The sequence below is a fragment of the Anser brachyrhynchus genome (assembly GCF_964034855.1).
Source record: "Anser brachyrhynchus genome assembly, chromosome: 1".
Classification (NCBI taxonomy): domain Eukaryota; kingdom Metazoa; phylum Chordata; class Aves; order Anseriformes; family Anatidae; genus Anser; species Anser brachyrhynchus.
The window spans coordinates 110,377,928-110,403,606 of NC_137694.1; the positions used below are offsets into that span (position 1 = coordinate 110,377,928).

A 25,679-nucleotide genomic window follows, 5' to 3' on the forward strand; every position below is an offset into this window, starting at 1 on the left:
CTTTCCAAAGGATGTCATTTGATCCTGACTGTAGAGGGCAGGACAGCATGCCATTTGTGCCTGGATTACATCTCCAGGGCATTCTAGCACTCCTCCTCACTGCTCTCCAGCCACCGCCTCCTTACCAAACATATGTTAAAAAAGAATTGGAAAAATGTACCTCTCCTGCAGGAATTTTAAAGGTTTCCAAATCCTAAGAACTGGAAAGGGCTATTTGTCTAAAAACCTGATTCCACTGAATCTGTACCGCAAAACTATGGATTTCATGTTTGTTGGAATTACAGAATACCCTCCAAAGTAGCTTAAATGAAATGAGTAGAAAATCTTTACAGCAACTGTAACACAAACTCCAATGCTGCCTATAAATCAAAAATCAATGGAAGCACTTGATTTTAGTATACATTTTTCTACAAGTTAAGGCATAAATGGCTACTATATAAGCACTGTTCTGTCACTGAAGATGTGGCTGATAATTTTTCCTCTTACCTTATGAATAAATGTGCAGTCAAAAAACAATTTTGACTTGTAGTGGTTTTTTTGTTGTTGTGTTTTTTTTTTCATAATCTGTAGCTACATAAAAGTCCTTGTAATCACTTCTTAGTTGCAAAGCAGTTCTACAGAAATTATTTGCTGTATTGATATATTGAAAAAATATTTAGTTGGATGTGTGGGGAAGCTAACATACATCTTCTGAAACTAGTAATGAAAATTGCAAATCTAAGTGCTTATATGTACCTCATTGGAAATGTACTCCATAAATTGTTACTTTGTCTCCTGACACAAATTACTAAAAACATCTGAGACTCTGGGTGATCAATATGCCCGTATCATCTAAGATGATAATATATCTTCTGAGAAGCTAGAAAACGCAGGGTAGTTGTACTGGCACCACACTCTGCTTCTATCTTTACAAGACCCATGAGATTGTGTAATTTTTTGTCTATGATTTTACTTGCTCAGTACAAACACTTCTTTCCATTTAATGTTTTTAACATGCTTAGGCATGCACACGGAATCAGAGCGGACTCCATTTAAGAGAGGTTCTGAACGCTTGAAGTGTGATTTAAATTAACAAAAGTTGTATCACTGAAATACTATAATTGCAATTCAAAACAATGTTTATCACACAGGTTTACAGAAATCAATTCCCTAGGTGTTGTCATTGTCTAGGAAACTTGTCTTCCATGTTGTTTTCTTTATGCCATACTTATATTCAACTCCGCTTTAAGGCTCTTGGTGCAAAAAAACAAACAAAAAAAAACCTTATTAGAGCTCAGACCCCATCATGTAGTCCATCTTTCAGAACTCCTTGGGAAAAAAACACTTCACATTACAGTATGGGACAACAGAATGTGTCATTGACTTCCTGAGGCAGATGATTTTATAGAATAGAAAATGTTAATTATAAATCAATGCATAGGGGATTTATATTATCCAAAGATAAAAGAAATTGATTAACAAAAAAAAAATCCTTGAAAATTTGACAGTTTCTGAAATGTGGCAGTGGTTTATCTCTGAATCCAATCCAGACTACAAGCAGAAAGGTTCAGATGTCATGAGAAAATGGTGATCTTCAAATAATTATAAATCTAGCCAATGCTAAAGAGATGTAGTATTCTTACCAAGCTTCTTGTCAAGAGGTTTAATTTGGTTTTGACTTTGGTGGAAACTGTGCTTTCAGATCCAGGGAGACAAGGAGCCTCAGTGGAGTTGTCTAGGAGGTTTTAGGCCAAACAATTATCTTTTAAAAACTGCATGTCATGGAAGTAAATACTTGTGTAGGAAAAGATGAGAGGTGTTTTAATTTCTTGACCTCAAAATAACTGGAAAAAAAAAATTTGAAAATCAACATACAAATCAGTTTTACAAAAGCTATACAAATAGCTTTTCATTTTGAAGCTATACTTAGTAAAAAACATTAAAACAAGACATTAGTAACATTAAAAAATAAAAAGTTTCATGATGAAGTGGAATAATTTGATTAATTCTCCCTAAAAACACACTTTTTCTCTGTAATTTTTTAACATTTTTAATTATCACTCTACTTTTAGGATGGAAAATACCCTTTACCAAATCTTCAGGACATTAAAAATTACTATTCCTAACCTCTTGTTTTATTGAAACTTAATTAGCCATTGTTAATTTATTCATACTTCAAGAATAACCCAATAATCAGTTAAGCTTTGGCTTAGTTGTGTACTGAACACATAGGACTAACAGCTGCTGTATTCATTTCTATGTTGTTTACATTGCAGGTCAGTTTAATATAATTTGGATTTATACTTCATCTTTACTCATCTTCCTAAACAGAGATGTTTATATGCTCTTCATATCTATTATTTCATCTCTGGTCTCTGGTTCTTTTTTTTTTTTTTTTTTTTTCTTGCTTTCAATTTATTAACTGATAACCTGAACAGCATGGATTTGTAGAACAGTGATTTTCCTTTCCTCTCCCTGCTCTGTTGACCTCAAGTCTATTTGACAGAATGCATAAGGGACCATTCTGTAGGTCTGAGGTCACATGGCATGGCACAGCTGTCATCCATATAGCTAAAGACTCTTTTCTTCCTAGTGAAGGCAGTCTGTCAGAACTGAGTGTTGTGATGGTCCCTGGTCCACATAAAGACCTGGTGTCCTATGATCCAGAGGGTATTTGTGACTCTATTTATCATCACACATCAAATGTGATAAGAAGCATGCTAACAGTTTCACAGAAGGGATGATTGTGGGCTATTGCTCAGGTCCAGTCCCCCAAACTGTTTAGCTTAATATGAAAAATGTAGGCCTGGGGTCCAAGATTATTTCTAAGGAGGTGGAAAGGTAAATTAAGAAAAAACTACCATCAGGGGACTTACATTTGCCATACAGGTGCCTCAGAAAATATGGAGATGCAGGGGTTAATTCCCAAAAGGTTGTAAACCAACAACATTTTGGCATTTCAGGAGCAGAATGAACATGTTAGATTTGTGGAGTGTCTTCCTGACATGTGGAGTGTCTTCATCTTAAGATTCTGTCACTGTCTGCCCCCAAACTGAGAGAATGCCAGTGACCATAATCCCAGTGCAGTTCTCCCAGATTATCAAGGCTGAATGAGCAGGTAATTATAACCCATCCTTTTAATCCGTGGGGACACTGAAGACAGGATAATTTTATGTGTTTTATAGGATTTGTAAAATTTAAATCCTTGTAATTTAAAAAGGGATATGCAGGAATATAAATTGGCAGTTGCAACCTAGCAGGAGTACCCTTTAAAATCCTTCTAGATAAAAACAAGACTCACCTTCCAACCACCAGTACTCCCACTCTGCTAAATTCCAGCACCTGAAATCAAAATGATTCAAACAACAGAGTCTAGGCAGAGTCTTGTGATCTGTTGCAAATTACTCTGTCCACAGAAGACTCCAGTTTTACTGCTAAAATCCTTCCTAAACTGCTCAGAGTAGCAGCAAAAATGTTTTAGATAGGTAATTGATATTGATTCTAGCAGCAACTATTCACTGGAGCACGTAAGAAGCAAACAGCAGCAGGAGCAAACTGTCTTTTCTTTTAATGTCTTCTGACTGTAAGTAGAAATCTATGTGTTCACCCACAGATTTAATATCCATTTATCCCATCCCAATGAGTTATAAACACTATAATAAAAATAAAAAGAAAAGTAGTAGTCCAAAACAGGAGTTCTGCATTTCCCATCTTTCTGGCTTTGTCATTACATACTGCTATCTTCTGATTTGTGAAAGCTCCAGTTAATAAGGTAGGCAATACAATAATTTTCATTCTATTTCCTTTGTGATAGCAAATGCTCTCCAGAAGTATTCATATTGCAAAGGTGGTGACTTTTAACATTTTAGAAGTACATAACCATTACACAGGGGAAGATTCATATCTGTATTCATGTTCTCAGGCTCCCTTGAGTGCCCCAGCTGTCCTTGTATGCATTGGCTGCACTGCAAATACTAGAGGGAATACACTGGGAATAGCACATCATTTGGCTTTGATTTGGAGCCTTGCCAGAAGGAGTAGGCCTGGGATTTCTGCAGTTTGAGAAGTACAGAGAGAGAATTGGATATTACAGTCCTTGGATGAACGCTCATTCTTATTCCATGAAGGACTGTACTGAATTTACAGAAAGATAAGCCCATCTGATCTGTCTGTTGGTACTTAGGGGAACACCTGAAAAATTTATTCTGTCAGGATGGCCAAAATGTATTAGAATATTTATGGATTAATGTATTTTATTCACTCATGTTTCTCAATAGAATAAGCATGAACATTTACAAGATTTAAAGGACACTTGCAGAGCTAAATCTTGACCTTTTGCTAAACCTTTTCACAGCTGCAGGTACCATGAGGTACTTCTGAAAGAAAGACCAGGAATGCTCAAGCATGTGTTACACAACAAGGCACACTGTATCTCTGAGACTACAAATATGAAATTTGCAGATTGTAAGCATACACAATGATTTGACATTAATTATTCTGATTTGGAACTCCTCTTTCTCTCTCTCTCTCTCTCTCTCTCTCTCTCTCTCTCTCTCTCTCTCTCTCTCTCTCTCTCTCTCTCTCTCTCTCTCTCTCTCTCTCATCACAAAGATGATCAAGGGGCTGAAGCACCTACGAAGAAAATCTGACAGAGCTGGTAATGTTCAGCGTAAAGAAGAGAAAGTTTTGGGGTGACCTCAATGTGGCTTTTCAGTACTTAAAGGGGACTTATAAAAAAAAGATAGAGAGTGACTCTTTGCTCAATCAGATGACAGGACAAGGGGGAACAGTTTTAAACTAAAATAAGGGAGATTTACATTAGAGGTTAGGAGGAAATTCTTTACTCACAGGGTGATAAGGCACTGGAACATGTTGCCCAGAGAGGTTGTGGATGCCCCATCCCTGGAGGCGTTCAAGGTCAGGCTGGGGCAACCTGATCTGGTGGGTGGCGTCCCTGCCTATGTCAGGGGGTTTGGAACTGAGTGATCTTTAAGGTCCCTTCCAACCTGAGCCATTCTATGATTTTATGATTGTATATACATGTCCTTGAAAGTTATTTCCTGTAAAAGAATAATCACTCTGATAGTCAAAGTCAACATTTTTACAGTATAAGTTTAATAAGCCAAGATATTTTTACACTGTTTATGGGAAAAGGGGGCCTAATTGAGATGATATATATAGCTGAGTCTTTCTGAAGAACATTTTGTCTCACTCTGTTGGTTTTATGTAGCAAGGTTTTGGTAATGGGGGTGCAACCCTGTAGACACCAAGGTCAGCAAAGAAGGAGGGGAAGGAGGTGCTCTAGGCAATGGAGCAGAAGTTCCCTTGCAGCCTGTGGCGAAGACCATGTTGGAGAGGGTTTTCCCACCACCACCCCTGAAGGACCATGTTGGTTCAGTGATCACTGACACCTGTGGAGGACCCCCTGGAGCAGGTAGACATGCCCTGAAAGAAGCTGCAGTTCATGGACAGCCCACACAGAAGCGGGCTACTGGAAGGATTTGCAGCTCATGAAGGAACCCATGAAGGAGCAGTGTGTTCCTGAACAACAGCAACATGCGGAAAAAAACACATGATGGAGCAGTTTGTGAAGAGCTGCAGTCCATGGAAAGGACCCATGTTGAGCAGTTCATGAAAGACTATATACCCTGGGAGGGAGCCCACACTGGATCAGAGGAAGAGTGTGAGGAGTAAGGAGCGGCAGAGACAAAGATTTATGAACAGACTGCAACATCCATTCCCCATCCCTCTGCACCACTCAGAGTGGGGGAGGAGGTAGAAGCATGTAGAGTGAAGCTGAGCTTGGGAAGAAGGGGTGGGAAAGTGAGGAAGGTGTTTTTAGATTGTTTTTAGTTCTCACTATCCTATCTGTTATTAATTGGAAATAAACTAAATTAATCTTCCCCAAGTGGAGCCTGTTTTGCCTTTGATGGTAATTGGTAAGTCTCCCTGTCCATATCTCCACCCATGAGTTTTTTCAGCCCATTTTCTCCACCTGTGTTGCTGTGGTTGGGTCAGCATGGGACAGTCAGCCAAGGTTAACCCACCACAAACATTTTTTTCACATCTCAAATGTGTGGGGACATTAAATAGTACAGAAAATATAGGTGATTATTTTGAAAATATTTCAATAATTTTTAGTCTTATTAATCATTTGCCCTGTATTATAAAGAAACAACACAACCATGCGCTACAACAAGCACAAAACAGACTTGTTCAAAAGTACTACATATAAGGGAAGATGCCATAATAATATACTATTGAGTATGAATAGGTCCACTCCTTTCTTCCTTACTCTTCTTTCTTCTCTCCCTTTTTGTTATGCTTTCTCAATATAAGTAAACATAAATATATAACCTCTCAACACCCATTTCAGGAAAGGAAGCACTGTTTCAATTTCATAGAGACAGAAAAGTATAAATGTGAAGCCCAGGGTCACAGAGGATGTTTGTGGCTCAGCTGAGTTATCAGCTGAGCATGTTTTTTTCAGAGTTTCAGATCAGCACTTCATTTACAACACATTTCAGCCTCCTAATGAAGATTTGTCACCAGCAAGTAAAATACTACAGGCTGCTGAACTTATAAAGATTATTTTCTTCACTTTACAAATGATGGAAATATTTTTAAAAAGTTTCGGGGATCTGTATATGAAAACTTGAGAATTATTACTTACAGAAGAATATACACCTGTAAATCATCAGCCACAAAGTAATTCAATGAATAGTATTAAAATTAATCAAGAAAAAAGTCATAGGATTAATAAAAATTTTGCTCCGAGCATAACATACCAACTCTGCCCAACTTCTTGACACGGCCTTTTCTCCTTTATAGCCATTCGTGCCAGACATGGATAGCAGGTAAGCTTTACATTATGTGATGGGAGAAAATGGCTCAGGCAGCAGACAGAGCTACGATGGGGCTGGCCAGGCTCATCAGACACCAGCTGGGCAGCCCTGCAATACACTGCAGCTCCACTCTGGCATATTCCAGCAATGGCACATCAAGAATCTTGGCACTGAGGATGCTTCAGAAGAGCATAACAGGCTCACAAATACTTAGTAGCTATTCCTCATGTGAAAACACAAACTGGGAAAACCGTTGTGTCTGCTGAAGCAGATTTCCATTCAGGAAGCAGAAGTGAGCTTTGCCCGGAGGTCTGGCTGGCAATCAGACCTTTAGCTCTGGGGATCAAGAAACACAAAAAAGGGAGAAACATGCTAAGAAAAGCAATATGCAGTTTGACTAGGGTATCCCAAAGGCAAAGTGCAGTTATTGTTCTTTAAAATCTCTTCATATATAAGCTAAACTCAAATCATGTCTCCAGGCATAGGAGACTACAAGTACTGTCATGTTAAAATGAGAGAAAAACAAAATGTGTCATATTTTTGTCCTGCATTAATAGCAGACAGACAAACTGGGATTGTTTTGTGTTCTGTCAAAGCTTCAAGTTTTGAGATATATTAAGAACCTGGTTTCTTAACTGCTTTCAAAAAGAGTTGTGGGTGGTGCCCAGAATCTCTTCAAATTTATGACTGTAATTACAGAAAGCAAATGAATCCCATGCTTCTATTCATTTGCTGTGTATGAAGAGCATAGAGCTTAAGAGCACAAAAGGGAGAGAGTGAAAACTACAATGGAGTAAGATTATTATTTTAAGGTAAGTCAATTAAGTTTCTAAAATATCTTCCAGAACCCAACACAGATCCTCTACAGATGGAGATCTTTTTACTTAAGAATATTTCTTTCCTCTTTTTGTTTATAAAAATGAATTCATTGAGAGAAAACAACCCTAAATGAAATACCTTAGAATGCAGGTAAAGATTAGGAGACCCTACACCATAAGATTCTGAGACATAACTTCCAACATTAAAATGGTCCCTTTAGAAATCATAATTTATGTCTGAAATAGAACCAAAGTTTAAGCTTCAAGAGTTTGGCCATTCTGGGTGGAGAACTCCATCTGGGGCTTCCAACGGATGTTCAGCTCTTACAAGCTGGTTACTCAGAAATTGGGTGGGGAGGAAAGAAGATAATGTGCATTTGATTTATATTTGTGTGAGAATCAGGGAAACTTATTTTTGAATACTTTTTAATTTGGCTGACATACAAATTTCCTCAGTTCTAGTACAAAGCCACTTATCAAATCCATATTTAATCTGAGAAATCAAGCAGGATACATAGTTTATATGTCACCCATACAAATTCAACAGAAAGACCAGTTTATTTGTTCTAATAAACATACCTAGCTTGTATTTTATGTCATATATTTCCTTTCTCCTTCAGCAGACTCACTGATGACTCTGCAAATGCTCAGTACCTACACAACAATTACACACAGGTAAAACCAGGAGAAACCTGTTATTTGAAAATGGACATCAACCATTTTGTTGTTTTAGCTTGTTAGTTTGATTTTAAACAAAAACTGTATTCTTTCCTCTCCTCACCTCACAGTTACAATTGCAGATTTCATGTGAAAGAAACATTTTCCAGTCTAATTTTCAAAGGCAAAATGGCTGTGATAGCACCCAGAGCAATGTGGCTGATATAAGGAAAACTGAAGACAAAAATGTCAGTGTGTTGTTAACAAGAACATGGTTGAGAGTACAGAATTTTGTTTTTGTGCATAGGCTGAAAGGAGAAAGCTGTTATGTTAGCATCATGTTTCACTAAAGACAAGCCTCCAGGGAAACAACTCAAGAACGCAAGGAAGCAAGAAGCAAACTGTGCTGGAACTCTCTTGAAGGGGGGAGGCAGAAATATGCTGTTTCCATGCTGACTTGGCGTCCACTTAGGATAATAATGAAATATACCTTTAATATAATAATATAATAATAATGAAAATATACCTTTGTTTCAGCCAACACCAGTATATTCCAGACCAAGAAAACATATTCAGTCTGCCAGTGCAGTATACCTTGTTACTGAATACCTTCTTCACTTATTTTCAGTCTTAACAGCCTCACTGACATAAGTAGTCTGGAAACTTTTCAAAGCATAAAAATATAAAGCATTGCAATACCAAATCTATGACCAGAGTTACATGGCTCATCAGAATATTCATACTGAAAGAAAAAAAAAAAAAAAAAAAGTAAGCAAAAGCACTAATGGAATGTAAATACATGTCTCTAGTACAAGCATGAAGAGGAAATGAAGACAGAGATAACAGTACATTTAGCATATGTGCTTTTGTTTAATGTACAAACACTAAAGTTAGAGATGAACTGCAAAATATAAAAGTATATGTGTAAGTCTTGTGAATCAGAGAAGTACTGAAAATATCTGAGGTCACCAAAGTCTCTGAAAACTACTTACTAACAGTGTTTTCACACACACACACACATACACACACACATATATAAAAGACCAACATTAAGACAGTATTTGGGGAATTGTTTTGTTTTGCCTTTTTTAATGTTAGTGCCAAAATGGAAAAACTTTGAATGGTAAGATAATGAATCTGTAAATTGTTTTTTGTCAGCAGAAATGACGTGACTGGGGAAAAGCTCCCTCAGAAATTCTTACTATATTGATTATGTGCAGACTTCATTTCAGGAAACAGGCTTTATATTCTTCTTTCAACTATAAGCTCAAGTAAATCTCTTGGGTGCTTCAGCTTTCTCTTCTGCAAAGAGACATGATTAAATTGGTTTATGTGGTAGCTGAGCCAGTGATGCAGAGCGATACATGAAGACAAAGTGTTATTATAAGAATATAAAAAAAAAATATGTTTTGAAAATACATTTGGCAAGAGGTAAATTGTCATTTGTTATGATTCACATCCAGTAAGACTATTGATGTAACCCCAGTAGTAGAACTGCACTGTTAGGGAGAAAATTAGCATATAATCATAGAATGATTTGAGTTGGAAGGGACTTTAAAGATCATCTACTTTCAATTTGAAAATTTAAATGAATACCTAAAATGTGAGTAAGCAGTTATGTAACCAGGAAAAACCAAGTCTTCTTTCAAATACCACTCTAATCAATTATTTGTAAATTGCTTGTTGAAACTATTTAGAAATATTTTTCTTTTCATTTTTAAATTATTAGAATATATAGGGTTAAGCAGAAGAAACATATTGCATAAGATTTCACTATGATCTATCCACTGTATGGTGAGATTCAGATAGATTTTCATTTATGAATGAAAAGTAGAGAACAAGGTTAACTTATGTATGTCTACAAATTGAAGGGGCTGCATATATACAGGAACTCAGGATAATAAACCATTTTAATTGGAGCTGCACCTTGGAGAATGTGGGATGCAATTCAAAATACCCTGGACACATAAGAATTTAAAGTGTGGATGATGCATAGATGCTAAAATAACTCTTCAAAACATAAGTGACATAAGTATTACAAAGCTGCACATAAGTCAGATGTGTCACACTGTTGCAGAAGAGATGACAAATACTTGAAATATGTAGTAAAAGCAGTTTTACTCCTAATATATTATGTAATTCTTCAGACCTGTTGGTATCTGCTGCTTCCCAAAGCATTTTGGTTTCGAATACTACATTTCAGGAAGATATGGATCAACAGAAGAGAAGCCAGAGATGAGCGCTGAGAAGCAGCAGAGGTCTAGAAAATCTGATTGATGAAGACACATAAAAAGCATTGTGGTGTGAGACATCAGTCTTCAAATGTCTTTAAACTAGTTATAAAGAAGAAAACTAATTATTTTCCTTGTCATTTATGTTAAGGGCAGAGGATAACCTGCTGAATTAGAGGAAGGGAGATCAAGATTATATTCAATGAAGCACGATATCAATGGAAGTGAATGCCAATGAAAAATATTTGATTTCAATCCCTGCAGCCTTTAAATATATATAGATAGATAGATAGATAGATAGATAAATACTGATTTGGGGTGGGAAATGGTCATCACAATATCTCGATACCACATCTAGCAAAAAGCAAAGCATTTAACACTGTCTCCCATGATATCCTTGTCACTAAATTGGAGAGGAATGGATTTGGTGGATGGACCACTCGGTCGGTAAGGAATTGGCTGGATGATCATGCTCAAGTAATTGTGGTCAATGGCTCAATGTCCAGGTGGAAATCATTCACAAGTGGTGTTCCCCAGTGGTCAGTACTGGAACCAGTGCTGTTTAATATCTTTGTCAGTGACATGGACAGTGGGATTGAGTGCAACCTCAGCAAGTCTGCTGATAACACCAAGCTGTGTGGTCTGGTCGACATGCTGGAGAGAACATATGTCATCCAGAGGAACACTGACAGGCTTGAGAGCTGGGCCTGTGCAAACCTCATGAGGTTCAACAAGGTCAAGTGCAAGGTCCTGCATTTGGGTCAGGGCATTCCCAAGTACAAATAGAGGCTGAGCAGGGAATAGATCAAGAGCAACCCTGATTAGAAGGACCTGGGGGTGTTGGTTGACAAGAAGCTCAGCATGAAATAGCACTGTGCTTGCAGCCCAGAAAGCCAACCATATCCTGGAGTGCATCAAAAGAAATGTGGCCAGCAGGTCGAGGGAGGTGATTCTCCCCCTCTACTCTGCTCTCATGAGACCCCACCTGCAGTACCGTGTTCAGCTCTGGGACCCCCCACAGCAAAAGAAGGGCATGGACCTATTAGAACGAATTCAGAGGAGGGCCACAAAGATGATCAAGGGGGCTGTAGAACTTCTCTTATGAAGGCAGACTGAAGGAGTTGGGGTTGTTCCGTCTGGAGAAGAGAAGGCTCCTGGGACACCTTATAGCAATTTTCCAATACCTAAAGTGGGCCTACAGAAAAGCTGGGGAGGGACTCTTTTACTGGGAGTGTAGCGATGGGACAAGGAGTAAAGGCTTTAAACTAAAATAAAGTAGGTTTAGATTAGGTACAAGGAATAAATTCTTCACTCAGAGGGTGGTGAGGCACTGGCACAGGTTGCCCAGAGAAGCTGTGGATGCCCCATTCCTGGAAGTGTTCAAAGCCAGGTTGGATGGGGCTTTGAGCAACCTGGTCTGGTGGGAGGTGTCCCTGCACACGGCAGGGAGGCTGGAATTAGATGATCTTTAAGGTCCTTGCATCCCAAACCATGCTGTGATTCTATGTGTCTATGATATATGCTCAGTGATTTCTGTGTTTATAATAAACAGAGAGAACTGTAAAGCTGAATTAAGTCTATTGAAATCATCTGTTACTACAGCTGAACGTGAAAGCAAAAACTGGCCTAAAATGACTAAAAGATCCCACCCTTTTTGGTCTTTTTTTTTTTTTCTGTTTGTTCAGCCCTCTCAATTTCATTGGTACTTTTGCTACAAACATGTCCTTCCAGCTGTTCTGTGCTACTGTCACTTGTTTTGAGCAAAGAGCAAGAATTTGCTGGCATATGCTGCGTAGCTGGGGAAAACTTGGGGGTTTTGCTGCATTACACACCTGCATATAGTTGACAGTTTTTATCTCCTAGTGATCTCCAGGAGAATGACAATAATCAGTGACAGTTTCACCTGCAATTTCAGCTCTTTCCTGACACCACATGTTTTGGAACTGAGGCACACAGAGCACAACCTGCCTGCTGCTCACTGGGGCAGGAGGCCAAGAAGCCATCACTCAGGGGTACTCCATGGATTTCTCCACGGTTCGCTACATAGGCTGCTCAGTGGACAATGTGACTGAAAAAAATTCTCAGGGTGTCAGTGATATCTTTTACTTTGAATCTGTTAGAGAAGGCTGTAGAGAACCATATATGGAGAATGAGAACCATATGGTGTGCCATATGTTCCACCATATGTGGAACCATATAGAGAATGGTATGGAGAACCACCCTCTCTTCAGAACACTTTCATGTGAATTTCAGGCAAACAGTGCTGGTTTCAATACAAATCTGATGGAACAGAGATCTAGTAAAATTTCCATTAAAAAGCTCAGAATTTCATAATCAGAGATAAAGACTGTTTTCTAGTTTGTTTTGTTTTGTTTTTTTGTTTTGTTTTCCCCACATGGTTCAGTTATTAAACTCAAAGGAAAGGAAAAAACAGAAAAAGTTGTGATGGTAGCTATTTCTATGTGTTAAAGCAAATTTCAAGAGGGATTTATAATGGAAAGGTTAAAAATATTATTTATTGCCAAGAAAGAACTGTAAAATCATCTGAAAGCATTTCAGAAAATAATTTAGTTTATTAACAGCAAATCTACATTCACCCAAATTCCATTGTCTGAATAAGCGGTGAAAGGGAAGTGTAGGAGGATCTCACTGAAATGACAGCAAAGTTACACAGCCTCAAATATAATTACTCCAATTCAAAACTCATTTGCTCCAAGTGATGATTCGCTTCTTCTAATGATGGCAGAGTGAATAATTTTTTCATTGTCTAGATTTTTATTTGGTAAGTTGAAAGGAATGATTTTATTAGCAAAGCAGTCTTATATGCTTTTAAAATGCCAGTTTTGAGAGAACCTCAATTATACTACCCTGTTAAAAGGCAGGCTGGACTACCTTATTATTCTTATATTAAAAAAAAAAAAAAAAATCTATGTCCCAACTGATGTGTTATAGCTAATAAATCTATCTTTAAGAGATTAAATTACTGCCTCTGATCAACAATATAGCATCAATTTGAAATATGAGAGAAAGAGAAATGTTTGCAGCTTACATTATGAGTCCTATTCTTACTATCTACACATAGTTACTACTGTACATAACATTTGCTATTGTCATACTAGCTTTGAAAACTTTTACAATTGTAAATTTAATTAGTAAATTTCTTTTCTGAAAAGCAGCTAGCTTGACTGACACCTTCTTATTTAATAGAATGTTTTGTGTATTCATTTCATAGTTGTTTACTATTCACATACACTCTCAAGCTTTTCCCTTTTTCAGATACACTTTTTGACAGGCATCAAGAAGCATCATTTTTAGTACACACTGACAATGAAACAACTTTGCTAGCCAAAAGTATACAACATGTTGTGAATATTTTTCATTTTTTTCCTAGAATGAACTTACCATTGCATTGTGTATGTTGTTATTTCAGAAAGTTTTCTTTCTTTAGTAAAAAAAATTATCTTGGGACAACTGTTGAACACTGCATTACTGTTTTTTCCCCTACTCACTAGGAGAGTTAAAACTTCTTGACCAAATGACATATTTGTTTATCATAGAGGAGAGATGAGATATTGTTCTGCTAGAAAGAATTAGGTAACTGTAATCTTTTCTATATTTGTAACATTTCTTAATGGAAGGGACCCACACAGAAATATATTAGGGACATGGTTTAGTGGGTGATAGTGGTTTTAGGGGGATGGTTGGTCCAGATGATCTTAGAGGTCTTTTCCAACCTTAATGATTCTATGATTCTATGTTTCTATATTACCTTGATAGCCCATTTTAGCTAATTAAAGTTATCCAACAGAATTAAAATGTTTTCTCATTTATTAAAGCACACCAACATTTTTCAGTCTTGGACCCGTCTGCCAGTCACTTGCAACTTTATTAAATTTAAGCTGTTGTGGTAAGAATTTCCATATGGATTATACCTATTATTATATCTTGCCTTTATTAAATTTTGTGAAGATTTTAAATCATTTTAAAGAACAAGACCAAGGGGAAAATACACTGTTAATTCCTTAATGAAATGTTTTCTTTGTTGTTGTTGTTTGTTTGTTTGGAATGTAGCTGCCACCATTACACCCTGAAGAAACTTGAAATTAAGTGAGGAACCATCTCCAAGTATCAGACATTCTTTCTGCTGTTTTGAGGTAAAATCTGTTCCAAAGGGAAAAGTTCATGGAAAAGATAGACAATAGCTGTTTTAGAAATTAATTCCCCAATATGTGCTCACTCTACAGCTAAGAACAGAATTCAGGGTCTTGTTTTTTTCTATTTTATTTTCTGACAGTTTCATCCTTTCATTAAGGCCCACGGAATGAATTACAGCTTACTGCTGTATCAGCTGCTCTGTTAGCTCAGGTAACAAGTTTATGTGGTGGATCAAAAGCCCCAACAGCACTGATTATTCACGTGACTATCAGTATAATTCAGTATTAAAACAGAAATTATAAAAATAGTAACATTATCTAAAAAGAGGAAATTTCACGCATGCATACAAACATAAAATTTGTATTGAAGGAATATTCTTAAAGAGGCAAAATTTAATTCATTGTATATGAGAGGGCATTTCTTTACTATAAGGGTGACAGAGCACTAGAACAGGTTGCCCAGAGAAGTTATGGAGTATCCTTCTCTGGAGATATTCAAAACCCACCTGGATGCCATCCTGTGCAAAGTGCTCTAGGTGATCCTGTTCGGCAGGGGGGTTGGACTAGATGATATTCAGAGGTCCCTTCCAACCTCAGCCATTCTGTGATTCTGTGAAGATGAGAAGGGCCAGAATCAAGACTGTGTTTATAAACATAATTCAGCCCCTTCTGTACATTATGACCACATATTTGAAGGTGTTTTTTTTGTGTATTTTTTTCCCCACAGAATTTCAGGAAAACAACTGGTCATACAGAAGGGATCAGGCTGAAAAATGAAACATGATGTAGGAATGATGGGGCAATGAAGGAGGCTCTTGCCACAAGGTGCCCTAGTTCATTTGTAGCAGGAAGTAGTAAACATTGAAGACTGCTGGAGATGATCACTATAATTGTATATTCCTTATTTTCTGAGTGTCCGACTTAAGACATGTGCAGCTTAAGTTGCAGAGCTGCTGTAAACTCACGGCTGCATATGAAGTCAATGGAAACTGTGCTGAAATATGTGAATGCTATGCAATATTAGAGACAGACAAGACAAACCCCAAGTGCTTCAAGCTAAACAACTTAAAAGTAATAGTTCTTTAGACAATAATGTCTGTGTCTCTCAGTCTCCATCTATATAAAAAAGATAAAGTCTTTTATCACAGTGTTGTCAGAACACAGACATTACTGTTTATGAACCACTCATCTGTGAATATGAGCCCCAAAGTAAAATCTACAAGGAAAACCAGTTTGGCCACTGTGGAGGTAAAAAATGTTCATCCAAAAACCACATGGCAGTGTTCATTAGGGCGGCATTGTGAATTCTGCACAAACTCTATGCTGCATACTTGGGGAGAAGCAGCAAAAATAAGATGGGATTTCAAAACATAATCAGAATGGCTGCAAATGAAGACAACCTCTACTTTGATTCTAGCATCATCTAAGTAGAAAGTAATTTAATGTACAATATAATGTGTTATATTAACACAAACCTTTTTTTTTATGTAAAAATTGTATGAAGGTAATGCTATACATCAAAAAGTTTTCTTATTTTTGAGGATTAGCTTTAATAGTAGATTATTGTTGCAGGGAACACCTAAGAAAGAAAAGTCCAGTCTTGGGAGAGTGAGAAACAGTTCAACACTCAAACCACACCTCTGCAACAAGGTTGGAAGATGGTAGGATTGTTCTTCCATTTCTTGGTTCTCTATTAATGTTGCTGGATTCATGGAGATTACTGGACAAGTAGATGAAATATGCCCGCTCTTTCATATCACAAAGTTTAGTCTTATCAAAAGTTTTTTCTGAATGCGGTTATATGGTTATTTTTTAATTGATACATTTCAGTTCAAAACAGAACACACAGAGAGGCATACTTAACATTCATGTCAATGTATTATTTGTCACACTTTCTTAAAGTGTATACTGTCTCTCATTTAGATGCTTATGTCTATTATGTCAGACCCTCCCAGACTCTCTCTTATTTCATAAAGAATGCCAGAATCATTTTGATGAAAAGGCTTCCTTCCTTACAGTTTTTCTTTTCTTCTATTTCATCATCTATGGTGAAACACGGCAAAAAAATGTTAAAAACATTCAGCAGTCCCAATGACGAGGATCACATACTTACGAAGACACGTGCTCATTTTGTTATTACACAGTTTTTAGGTCTCCTGTGAAGTGTATATTACAAAAAAATTCTGAGAAGTGTTGACAGCTAGCAAATACTCTGAAATATTGACAGAGAGATCAATATACATTCATCAAAATGCATCTGTAAGTCATGCATATAGTCAGACAATTGGAGCCCTGCTATCCAGTGTTCTTGTCAAAGAAACCCACTCCTAATGAGTCTACATTATATAATTCCCACAATAGCTTTTCTAATTAAACAAACCACTTTACACTTTTAACAGAGTACTTACATTGTGCACTAAAACTTATGAGTCTAGAAGCTATCTGGTGTATCTTATGATTCTTATGGGGAGCAGTTATCTAATAAGCACATGCATTAGTGCAGTTTTTAGAAATGATATTCACTAAATCTTTTGGGCTTTATATTTTTACTGCACGGTTAACAATTCTGTGTGTTTTAGCCTACCAAGCACCAGAGAGAGGTTGTAGAAATTCCTGACCTTCCAGTTTAAAATTGAGTAGTTATAGGGTGCAATGCTTACCCTTTCTTTCAGCTCATCCTAAATCCCTTTTCAGTATCCTAAGACGTGTTGCAAGCTATCTGAAAAGGATTAATAAATCACTACCCCTCTCACCTTCACTTCTGCCTCTCCTTGTGTTCTACTTTTAGACACTGCTGTTACTGCATCATCTCAAAGTTCAGATGGAAAGTCTTGTAAGCAAACATCATGTCTTCCTATGAAATCCAATTCCCTTCTTCCCCTAAAAATAATGATAAAAAACATACCAAGAAAACAGAAAAAGAAAAAAAAAGATTCTGACATGCATTACTTCTAAACACATCTGTACGAACCCAGTTTCCAAGGAAATCTTTTGAAGGACTAACAGAATATATACTCTGGCAACAACATAAAACCTATGATCTCACAGTGAGGTCATAAAAGAAGATGGGGAATCATGGTTGGCATCTCAGCAATGCCTCCTCTGAGGCTAAATCAGAGGTGCAGGTGGTGTGATCAGTGTGCTGCCTGCAACCATAGCAGTGCCCCACATCGGGAGAAATGAAGGAGGCAGGTGCCCCATCCCCATGCAATTCACTGCTGAGCACACTTTGCCTCAGACAGACAAAGAACAACAGTGCTCAGGTCTCCTCCTTGGTGCAGAACAGGGGTGTCTCCACAGAGACATTCCACAACCCAAATCTCAGAATACTGTGTTCTGGCCATATAAATCCATACACTATGATTGCACAGTGCTTGCAAAATAGCATGTGTTGTTCCATGGCAAGAGAGAAGATTCCTTAATTCCCTGGTAGCTTTAAATTACTAGCAAGGCTAAAGTTCTTGTTTGCTGCAAGATCAAGCATGCATTCCTGTTGTATGGGATGCAGTAATAGATGAACTCAGCAGTCCATCCATCACTGCTGGTTTCTTACATCATTCTGTCAAAGTTCTGCTATTATAGAGCCTGGGATCAATTTTAAATATAATTATCCAGTACAGGAAGGCTTAAGCTCTTTAAAAGTTCAGATCTAAATTCAGCTAATCTAAAATGTAGAAAAGGTCAGCATGAATAAACAAGGAGAAATAAAGCAATAAATGACAATCCCATTAAGTGAAGAAATTTAATAGAAGAAGTAATCTATACATATGTTTATTTATAGTGTAAAACGAGAAAACATGCCCTGTACTTTACAACAATGAAGCATGGCAGGTAAATTTTAAAGCAGTAAAGGCATCAAAGAACACAGCTGCTAAACAAACTTCAATTTTAATCAAAGATACTTATGTTTAGGAAGACATTTAGAGGCAAATGAGACTCTTGGCATTTCTTCATTTATTTTAAATGTATTAGGAGCTAATTCAGTGGGCCAAAATTTCCAGAAGCACTATAATAATGTGCTCTAGTACAACAAAATGACCACAGAACATAGCATAAGAATCATAGAAGGTAAGGTGAAATGTATCTTCTATTTAATTTTCCTGCTAATAAACAATTGTGCCTCAAAGCACAATTTCAAGGGTTAGTTCAGTTTAATTTTAAATGTCCAGAGAGAGGGATATTTCATCCATTCTCTTGAGATTGTAGTCCACTGCCTTATAAACTGTTGAGAATCTTTTCTTGACATTCAACCTTACGTCAGAACAAAAGCAATCAAGTTTGTCTCGCAAGAATTCCTTTCATCTACCCTTAGTGCCCTGTGACTGTGTTTATCCAAATAGCAAAGTCAAAAGCCACCCCAGTAGAAAGACGTTTCTAAAACAAAGAAAAAGTATGGATTCTAAGAAAATAAATTAATTTATTCTTATTTTATTTTTGTTCTTCAGTGAAATCATAACACTCGACTTGAAATACAGTGCTTTGTAGAAAATAAGACCCCATCAGGCTCTCTTCCTGAAGAAAAATTTAAGTGCTAACAGAGAAATATAAAACTTCTGGTCAGATCTTAATCTGATATAAAACTTTCTGTATGCATTAACTTGAGTGCAGGGCAGCCAAGTGAAGATTTGAGGATTTGGACTATTAGGTTAAACACAGTCTTTGGAATGGGATAATCATCGTTGATTAAACTTTATCATTTGCATTATATAAATGTCTCTGAGCACAACTCTTTCCAGATTTTCCTTAACTTCTTCTCATAATGATTTTGCACTGTGAAGGGAACAATTTTAGGTGAAAGTGGCACAACAATGATGAACAAGGATTTGTTCATGCTAGTATGAATATTTTGACAATGTAAATTTTTTGGATAAAGCTCATAAATGTGTGAAGATTACTACTGTTCTTTTCAGATAGTGGCTAATTTCAAGTCTTAATATGAAATTACCTGAGTATATCAAGTATGAGAATGTTCCAGAGACCACAAAAGTAACACTTATGGCTAAATAAGTAATTTATGGTTCATAGAAAACTTAAGAATCGTTTTCAACCAGGTTGGGTTTAGGGCCTGAAAAAAATAGTTACAGAGGATCCGTAGTTCACAGTTGAGACTTCTGCATCTCTTGACGTCATTTATATCTAGTGAAGATCAAGTCCATAAGCGATGGACTTAGAATCTTTTTGTACTTTACCTCACTGAGCCTTCAATCTCCACCCCAAACAACTCTTGCATTTTCCACTTGCATAAGTGAAATCAACACATCATACATCTGGAAGTAAGCCACTTGGAAATAAAGAACTCACAGTTGTATACTTGAGCATCTTATCAGAAATCAAATATCTCAGTGCATATGTCTGATGAGATTGCTGCTGTGACAGAGAACTTTCTAACTGGGTGTATAAATTGGCTGTTGCCATCAACAACGTGGTGTAAGGAATGAGTTAGATATAAACCTCAAAGGAGACGTGTTGCCTTGATAAAACTGTTTGTTTTCCAAAGTTTTTGTCAGTATGACGTTACACCATTCTTCATTCTTATGTCTCAAGCCCACTCTCTAATCCTAGCAATGCGGCACCATTTACATGGTCCATAAGACATTGTAGTAGCAACATAAAGCAGTACTAATTGCTTAACTTGATGCATAATCAGTCGTCCTAAAGAGTTCAGTAACACCACTTGCATAGATAAAGACAGTAAAAGTACAGTTTTTGCAGGAGAGTTAAGGAGAAATTATGGCAGTCAAGGACTTAATATATTAATTTTGTGAACTGTACTTCGTAAATGGCTTTTGAATGTATGATTTTTTTCCAGAGGAAAATCTTTAAAAAATAAAAGCCCATACAACAACTTCAATAAACTCTAAAATGAAATAACATTTTGTATCAAAAGATATGTTTTGTAAAACTAAAAAAGAAATATAATAATAATTAAATTTTTCAGAAGGATTTTTTTTCAGACCAAAACACTTTACATTATTGATTTCTGATCTCCACATGGAATTTAAAGATCATTGAAATGTAGTACAAATCAGTAAAGTATCTAAAAAAGGGAAAAAAAATAGCAATTTCAGAAATTTCAGTGAAAGTATAGTTTTCCTTGCTCATGCAACAGCCTTCAGACCATATACTAATGATCTTGGTACATATATAAATATCCATATAGATATATACATATATGAAGGAAATTGATATTGTGTCCCTAGTTATGGAAGGATGAGCAGAATATTTCTGAATAATTGCTGAATGAAAGTAATTGATAGTTGTCTGATCTAAAGACTTTTGCTATCATCAGAAAAGAGTAAATTCAAACAAGAACCCATCTCTGACAGTGGAGAAGCGCATCCAATGGATGATAGAAGAGGAAATGAATGAATGGAACTCCTCTGGACAGAAACTCCTGAAGGAATGTCGAGGCAGAAGCGGGGACAGAATCAAAGGGCCCATTTTATGATTATGGAGACTATACTTGGGGTAAGAACAAGTAAAAAAGGTATTATTTTAATAACCCACAATTATGTGACTTGTGTATTTTTAAAAGTAGAAATATTAAATACCTGCTATCTCCTGAAACTCAACAGTTACAGTAACAACTGCTTAGAAGCACACTAAAATCTCATTGATGTCAGCAACTCAAGCAACCTTTTGTGGTATTGTGGTATAGATCAGTTGCCCGATGTATAAGAAAACGATGATAGTGGTAACTTCAACAGTGTGAAGTATAAAAAAGTCACGTAAGGGTTCTTGAAAGATGTTTAAAATAGAACTGCATTTTTATAGCCTATCATTTAAGATATGCACACAAGTTATTGATGTTATGGTTTTATAGTCAGATTGAAATTACCAGAAGATTTAGTTTGTGAATCTGTAACAGTAAAATACACACAGTGCCTGAACTTTAAATGTGACTTTGCAATAGCAATATCATCTGCTACTTGTTAGCAAAGCTAATGGAAATATAAGACTATTTTTTCATAGACATGATGAGAAAAAATACCAATTTTCTTTCTTTAGAAAGGCCATGAAACTTAATTACTCTATGAGCTACTCATCACGTCTGAGTTAAAGTTAAACCATTTCAAGCTCTATTTTCATGATTAGTAGGATATTCACTGTAAAGAAATAAAAAATAAATTCTTGATCTTTATCACCCTGAACTGCTCACTATAGTCCAAGATTTCTCTCTAATTATTAGAGTCAGCTTTTCCAAGCTTTCAAAATATTGATAATATGCTAAATTTAAAATAGACCATATATCTAACTTTGCTACTAATCTACCATGGCAAAAATGTCAGATTAATTAGCATTTGATATGTAGAATGTATAAGTTATGGTCTAGCTTAAATTTTTACCTTCAAATATACAGTTTTTGTGAATACCACCAACTTTTTGGGGTATCGGTTCTCCACCGAGCTGTGATAGGGCTTGATGTGACAGTCTACTCCCCTTCACAACCTCCCTGCTTAAGTAGAGAATCCAGCCTAAGCAGATAACCATCACTGGCAGTCATGATAGAAGTGTCTGGTCATGATGGCTGTACCCTGGAGGCAGGGGAGACAGAACACAAATAGCCAACGGCCAGTTTAATCAATGCACTCACCCCCACCCTTCCAACCCCAACCACAGCACTGGCCAAATTTGGAAGAAAATAACATCTGTATGCAAATGTGACCGTAAGTCAATCATCTTACCCCACAAAGAGTGAGCAGCCCAGAAGCCCTTTGTGCTCTCCTGACACAACAGCAGGCTGCACACCAGGACCTCCCCTTGGGCAGAGATGCCTCCCAAAATTACTTCTGCAGATTGAGAGGACCCTTACTGCTATAGAGAGTCAGTAAGCAGATTGAGAAAATAACAGCATGCTAATGCACTGTAATGGTGCTTTGTGATCACCCTTTAAGATCTTAGCTAAGTAGCATACAGGATTTATGTAATTCATATAATCTTTTAAACATTATCCATTGGCCAAGTCTGGGACTAGGAGTGAATTCTGCCACACCTAGGCTCTTTATCTCTTTAGCTCAAGGAGTTTAGAAAGCAAGGCGGTCTGAACCTCATAACTCAACAGAAGAGACTCCTTGATGCAATGTTGCCTAACCTAGTTCCTTTTTTGCAGTCTTCATGTAGTATAATGTCTTTCATTTAGTGTCTTTGAGGAGTATATAGTGTCTTTTATATAGTATGTGATTATGAATATCTTCCAATTATAATCAGGTGTATCTTGTCATCATTAAATCTTTAAGCCACATGAGCTCTGTTGTCAATAAATTGTTGTGGCTTAACCCGGCTGGCAGCTAAACACCACACAGCCGTTCGCTCACCCTCCCCCCTCCCTCTCTGGGATGGGGGAGAGAAACGGGAAAGTGAAGCCTGTGAGTTGAGATAAAGACAGTTTATTAAGACAGGAAAATAATAATAACAATAATAATAATAATGATAATGATAATAGTATTAGTAATAATAATGTGTATGAAACGAGTGATGCACAATGCAATTGCTCACCACCCGCTGACCGATGCCCAGCCTATCCCCGAGCAGCCGGCCCCCCCACCCCGGCCAGCCACCCCTATATATTGTTTAGCATGACGTCAGATGGTATGGAATACCCCTTTGGCCGGTTTGGGTCAGCAGTCCTGGGTCTATCCCCTCCCAGCTCCTGCAGCACCCCTAGCCTGCTCGCTGGCAGGACAGAGCGAGAAGCTGAAAAGTCCTTGGCCTGGTGTAAACACTGCTCTGCAACAATTGAAACATCAGCATGTTATCAGCGCTCTTCTCATCCTAATCCAAAACATAGCACCCTACCAGCTACTAGGAGGAAAATTAACTCTGTCCTAACTGGAACCAGGACAATTGTGTTGCTGTTTCCCTCTTTCGAGTGAAGTGCATATCATTCTTCTTTTCCCTTTTCCACTGTGACACTTGGTAAATAAAGAATCAGAGGGGAAAAAAAAATGACTTTAAGCTCTCCTAATGTGTAATGGAGCAAAAATTATAAATTATAAGCAATGATGAGACTTGTGGATCAATGGACATTTCAGGATATTCCTGGAAATATCACAGCAGGAGTTTAGTCTACAGGCATGTCTCCTCTTTAGCTGATGCTAATATTAAGTGGTAACTGACATCCAGAGGGAGTTGAATGAGGAGGAAAAAAAAAAAAAAAAGGAAAGAAAAAAAAGTTAGAAGCAGAGCAGTGTCTGAAAACTTAAAATTTTCAATAGAAAAATGATGAAAACAGAAATATTTGCCTTAAAGTAAACAGATAGTAAGAATAACAAAGTAAGTTAAGTCTAACCAACTACTTCTTGAACAGCCAATATATTTCCTATTTTGTTTTAATTTTCCTGATGTCTTAGCACACCATGTTGTCCTACAAAACTGACCCTCCCTGTTAGCTTGCTGAAGTGAAAATCAGGACAGAAATCACATAGCTTAATGAAGAAATTTGACTTTCAAAAAACAAACAAACAAACAACAAAAAAAAAATGATGAGGAACCTGCACTGAGTGTGCTGTACACGAATGTGAAGGCTGGTTATGCTCAATAGCCACTCAGATTTCCATCCTACTGTTTCCTCTCCAAGGAAAAGTTAAGTATGTACTGGGATATTTTACTTTTCTTTTTTTTTTTTTTTTTTTGCAAAGAACGTAAATTTTCGTGTAACAGCAGGACATGATTTTCATGCAAAATCTAATTAACTTTAAAATGATCATACTTTTTGTATGTGGTAATGAGTTTCTTAATGAACTTCCTGTTCATTACAGTACCCCCTTTTTAGCCTAGTGCCTAAATCAATATTTATAATGCATTTACAGGCAAATGTAAATAGGAATAGAATCACAGAATTGTTCGTATTGGAAGGGACCTTAAAGATCATCTAACTCCAACCTTCCTCTGCCATAGGCAGGGATGCCACCCACTAGATCAGGTTAGTCAAGGCCCCATCCAACCTGGCCCTGAACACCTCCAGGGATGGGGCATCCACAACTTTTCTGGGCAATCTGTTCCAGTGCCTCACCACCCTCTGAGTAAAGAATTTCCTCCTAACCTCTAATCTTAATCTCCCCTCTTTTAGTTTAAAACCATTCCCCTTTGCCCTATCATTATCTACCCAAGAAAAGAGTCCTTCTCCAACTTTTTTATAAGACCACTTTAAGTATTGAAAGGTTGCAATGAGGTCTCGGCCCCTTCTCTTCTGCAGGCTGAACGTACCCAGCTCTCTCAGCCTGTCTTCATAGGAAAGGTGCTCCAGCCCTCTGATCATCTTCATGGCCCTCCTCTGGACTCGCTCTGACAGGTCCACATCCTTCTTGTGCTGGGGTTGCAAACCTGGATGCAGTACTCCAGGTGGGGCCTCATGGGGGAAGAGTAGAGGGGGACAATCACCTCCCTAGACTTGCTGATCACACCTCTGTTGATGCAGCCCAGGATGCAGTTGACCTTCTGGGCTGCAAACATACACTGCCTTTCGTCCACCAGAACCCCCAAATCTCTCTCTGCAGGGTTGCTCTCAAAGAGTTCTCCCAGTCTGTACTCCTGTCTGGGATTGTGCCGACCCAGGTGCAGCAACTTGCACTTGGACTTGCTACACCTCATTTGGTTCACATGGGTCAATCCCTCTATGTCATTGATGAAGATATTGAAAAGTGCCAGTCCCAGAACAGACCACTGAGGGACATTGCTTGTCACTGACCTCCACCTGGACATGGAACCACTGACCACTACTCTCTGGCTTTTGAAGAAATTCCTTACCCGCCAGATGATCCACCCTTCACAATAGGGACTACCATTATCCTTCACTTGCAGTTTATATTTCAAACTCATTGTCCATTTAAAAAATAAAACCTGTATATTATTATAGAGTGAATATTCAAATAATATATTTGATCATAAAATCTTCATGTTAACATTGCTTATACTAACCTTCAGTATAATATGTAAGCTTTCAGACTAGAGCCAGTGATATATATGCTTAATTTCAACACCAACAGTAAAATTATA

At 37.3% G+C, this 25,679-nt stretch overlaps 3 long non-coding RNA genes across 3 annotated transcripts; 2 read left to right on the plus strand and 1 right to left on the minus strand.

Annotated features, from left to right (window-relative positions):
• Window positions 1–3,380: 3,380 nt before the first annotated feature.
• LOC308188573 lies at window positions 3,381–6,786 on the plus strand. The gene is made up of 3 exons (XR_013945599.1): window positions 3,381–3,562; window positions 4,591–4,636; window positions 5,210–6,786. It is a non-coding gene; the product is annotated as an uncharacterized lncRNA (long non-coding RNA).
• A 741-nt stretch (window positions 6,787–7,527) lies between these two features.
• On the plus strand, window positions 7,528–10,440 carry LOC308188572. Its single transcript, XR_013945598.1, has 3 exons — window positions 7,528–7,636; window positions 8,263–8,317; window positions 8,431–10,440. It is a non-coding gene; the product is annotated as an uncharacterized lncRNA (long non-coding RNA).
• Window positions 10,441–14,102: 3,662 nt separating this feature from the next.
• On the minus strand, window positions 14,103–23,375 carry LOC308176756. The gene is made up of 5 exons (XR_013938577.1): window positions 22,370–23,375; window positions 22,031–22,219; window positions 17,438–17,564; window positions 15,191–15,294; window positions 14,103–14,691 (listed from the first exon to the last, which is right to left on the minus strand). It is a non-coding gene; the product is annotated as an uncharacterized lncRNA (long non-coding RNA).
• Window positions 23,376–25,679: the final 2,304 nt, after the last annotated feature.